At 45.3% G+C, this 4,387-nt stretch overlaps 1 long non-coding RNA gene across 1 annotated transcript; it reads right to left on the bottom strand.

The window, feature by feature from the left end:
* Positions 1-1,067: 1,067 nt before the first annotated feature.
* LOC133168994 (uncharacterized) lies at positions 1,068-3,196 on the bottom strand. The gene is made up of 3 exons (XR_009718345.1): positions 3,038-3,196; positions 1,538-1,595; positions 1,068-1,210 (listed from the first exon to the last, which is right to left on the bottom strand). It is a non-coding gene; the product is annotated as an uncharacterized LOC133168994 (long non-coding RNA).
* Positions 3,197-4,387: the final 1,191 nt, after the last annotated feature.

The raw sequence follows: 4,387 nt of genomic DNA on the forward strand, positions 1-4,387 counted from the left end.
TATACCCACTCTGTAGTATGAATGCTGCTGGGGCCTGAATTTCCCCACCCCCGGGATCAATAAATGTTTCAATAAAGTTTCAATCAAACAGTTTAGCTCTCTATGACTGGAAATATTAGCACAAACATAGCACAGTCCAAATGTCTATTGAGGGTCTGACTGACTCACAAGCAGCGCGAAGGTAGTTTAGCATTTCCTTCCTCATTGGTAAAAACACCTCTGAAGGCAATATGCTGCCCTCTGCAGGATTGGAGTGTCAGGTGAACCGTTCAAAATAATCTGTAAATTATGATTTTTTTTAAATTTTGCGTTACGACAAAAAAGATTCCCGCAAACATGAAATTTTCAAGGAACTAAGGTTACTAGTTCAGAGGAATGTTGAAAAGATTCTGGAAATGTTCGACCCCTTTGCAAGTCTCGGAGTCTCAAGCTCTCTATAAAGACACTCTTCTAGTCTTTTGTGTGCGTGTGCTGTGTCTAAGTACGTTTCTATTGGACGTCTCATGTGTCCGTCCACACATGGACTAGTGAGTCAGTGTTACCAAGGAGGTTTTGTTTTAGTTGGAGGTGTGCGCCTTCACCTCTTCACCGGATCCACTTTGGACCGCATCTGGAAGAACAAAACGCTAGTTTAAGAATTTGGTTTTCTTCAGTGCCCCAAGCCTGGTAGTTTAGGATTTTTTAAATTTGCAACAAAGTCATTGCTTTGACTGGGTCTCAACCCCTCCCTGCCTTGGCCTGCGTTTGGTCTCATCTCCTTAAATTCTTAGTCCTGAGAAAGTTTCGGTCTTGTATTGATCTCAACCCTTCCTTGTCCTGGTATTGACTTAGATCTCCAAGTCTTGTTTAAGACTTGGTTTCAAACTGCTTGGCTCTTGGTTTTGACTCGGTCTCAACTCTACAAAAGCTGGTCTCAAATGCTTAAAATTTCTTGATTTAGTCTCAAGCGCTCAGTCTTGGTCTCGACTTTGTCTCTGACATCTTAAATATTTGTCTTCACTCAGTGTCACGCATCCTTAGAACACTTTCAACTGTATTTTGATCATCAGGCGTTCTCACCAACTGGTTTGGTCTGAGCGTCTGGGGAGCTGGGTTCCGGTGGCCACCGGAGCTCGCCGCTCTCCACTTCTGGCCCGTCTGTCGGCTCCACCACAATAGATGGAAGCCTCTTGGACAATTTTGGATGCCTTTCATGGGAATCTGGGAATATCTGCAAGCTCATGTAAGGTTGACTGCAGGGTGTTGCAGCGGTGATGTGGTAAGTGAACATATGACAGCACATCTCCAAAAGAGAAAGAAGAATTGTTCTGATTTCATGTAAAAGCCACATCGACGCGGCTTTAGGGTAAGCAAAGCAAGACAGACATGGTGTTTTCTGGGGCTTCAAAATGAGTGTGGCGACATTGGCTCCTCTTTCACTGGCTCCAGTGATTCACTCACCAAACCAATCACGAGCGCTGCTGGACCTGCAGTGAAGACAAAGCCGGCGCAAAAAACATGCAAACATCCCTGTGCACACCCGCTTCTGGAAGGATACTGCGTCCTGGTCGCCTCCCACTGCCCCCGTCTCCAGAGAGTTCATTACTTGGGTCATCCTGCACAGAGGAAACACCTCATTAGTCCTTAATCCTTAGTCCTGTGTCAAAGCATATTCGAAGGATACAGAGTTTTCAGTTGTTTTCTTCCTTGTTTGTTCAAATATAAAAAGTGGAATGGTGTATATCCTGATTTGTTCCCCGCTTCTCACAGTCTTTTTCTTATTCCTAACTCCTTCAAGTCTTGGTCCTGATTTGATCTCCACAACTTAAATAAAATCAGTTACACCTCTGATGCTGCAATTATTGTATGGAAGTGGCCAGAGATGTGGGCTCAGGAGAATCAATATGGAGTACTTGATCACAACTGTGAATTTTCCATTGGTGCGCTTTTGAAGGTCCAGCCTTCCTCAACACGCCAAAGCCTGAATGCAACCTTTATCCATCTCCTAGTTACACAACGCGCCTGGCTCCAAACGACCTTCTGTGAGTTTTCAATACAGCCGCTCGTATCTTGTTGACGTGCTTAAACTGCTGCTGGGGGCTTTCCTCCATGTTCTGCAACGCTCCCCCACAAACGGGTCTTTTCTTTCCAGTGTAGTCGGCAGCTGTTGGCGGCAGCCGGCGAGCCCGGCGATAGCCGAGAGTCGATCAACGCCTCGCTTTGTGGACTCCATCGCTATGGAGATGCCGGTCGGGACAGTTAGCAACCGCATCGTTCCAACGGGAAGAGGTGGACGAGTACGGCCTATAAACCTGCCCGCTGCCTGCTCCCGAGTCACCCGAATGTGCCGGCCGGCCTCCCGTTCGGTTGTCTGAACAAGTTATGTGTCACTTTTCATAAAATCGGTCAGCAGCGGACTAGCAGCTGCTGTTGCCATGGATACCGAGGAATGAGATTCCTGTGAGGAATTGAGTGAGCGAAGCACTTTGCTTGAGCGTGCAAGGCCCACAGATGATTTGGGGGCCACTCGTGCATGGCGTCAATCACCCGAAGACACCTTGTTGAGCCAAAAGCTGCCGTTGCTTCTCTGCTTCTTTTTCCTCATCGCAGCACAATGAAGCTCGTATCCCTCCGCAGTGGCCAAGTTCTTCATAAGAGTTAAAGGATGTTTAAATATGTTTCCTCTACACACACACTGTGCAGCTTTGTGGTATTTTGTTGTCATTTCCTCTTCCCTTTTTGTTTCTGCAGCGCAAAATTGTTCCTACTGTGCGTGATCGCTAATGAATAATTGAGCTTCTGCACAACAGGTAGCCGAATTGCTTACTGACACTATGAATAGATTAAAAGTGGTTCACTTTATGAAGAAACACCCACACTTACACACACGCACACACGCGCGCGCACGCACACACGCGCGCGCACGCACACCCACACAAAACACCAAATGTGTCAAATGTCCAACAGCTGCAAGGGGAAAGTTTCGACAGTTTACTCTTGCCTTCACAGGATCAAATATACAAATGTTTGTTTGGTTTGCTGAATAAAAGCTTCATACCTGTGTGTTGGTCTAGAATCTAGCTCCTCATCACACTCTTGTTGCTGCTGCTGGTGATGATGATACAGATACTGATGAAGATGCGGACTGTTGTGTTGTGGGCGACAGGCAGCAGAGTCTCTCGGTCAAGTTGCCCAGCAAAGTGTTGGGCGCATGCGTAGTTGAGAGCGCCACGACAACTCCAAGTACCGTCGGAAATATGGCTACATCTAATCCCACGCGGTACTGAATCATCATGAATCCAATAGGTTATCTGTCACTCAACCTTTACCCCTAACCTTTACTCGTTGAACCGCTACGTTTCCATTGTGGGATAGCGGACAAAGTCATATTGTCTGACATGCTTAAAACTAACGAGCGCAATACTGTGGTTTACACATTTGCTTTTACGACGTGTACCAGAACGCAGCACACGTTCAGGCGCGAGGCTCGAGGCTTTCGGCATCTTAAAAGTAGCCGATCGACGAATTGTCTTTCAGTTAAATTTCCCCGAAAATATCACCAAAACCTGAACTGGCTGGTGGAGAGGGAGGCCGCCCTATTATAATAAACTTCATGAGTGCTTTAAGTTGTTCTCATTCAAATCGTCCGACCGTAACGTTACTTCGGCGGTTGCTAGTTTGGCTAATGTCTCGACTAATTAGACAGAAAAAAAAAAGGTTCCTCATTAGTCATTCTGTTATTCATTCGGAGTACTGGGAGTGTAAATGCATTGTTTTTGGTGAGCTGTGTCTCCCTCTAGGGTGGAAATGCAATATCGACCGGCAAAGCCGCCATGTTTAAAGGTATTGGGACAGACCACTTGAGACTCGAGGCACAAAAGCATAGCGGTTGGAAGTAACCAATTTACTTTTACATCATTTTAATATTTAATGTTCTGACGAATTTTTACTTTAACTCCATTCATTTGGAAATGGATATCTGTGCTTTCTTCTCTATTTGGTCAAAAAATTATTTTAACCTACATGAATGAGAACATGAGAGCTTGTAAATCACCCGCAGTTGATATTTTTGATTGATTGAGTTGTCAACAAGTACTTAACTGTCTCGTGCAGGGGTGCCAGCCTTCATCCAGCTTCACTTACTCCCGGCCCAATGGCGAGCCCGCTTTCGTTATATTGACAAGTCCAGTAAATCAAGTGCCACATTTCAGATGCCTAATTTATCTCAGACTACTGGAGACAAATTTCTTGTGATCTTTTTTTTTTACATATCTAGCCAATAAAAAGATGATTCTGATTAAGCAATTTTGATAAATACATGTTTGGATGAGATTGTGTGGGAGAACTCACCTGGAGCTCTGTCCTCCCATCATCAATATGCGGTAAGATATGACCTCTTCAGACATGC

This window comes from Syngnathus typhle, linkage group LG16, assembly GCF_033458585.1.
Source record: "Syngnathus typhle isolate RoL2023-S1 ecotype Sweden linkage group LG16, RoL_Styp_1.0, whole genome shotgun sequence".
In the NCBI taxonomy this organism is placed as follows: domain Eukaryota; kingdom Metazoa; phylum Chordata; class Actinopteri; order Syngnathiformes; family Syngnathidae; genus Syngnathus; species Syngnathus typhle.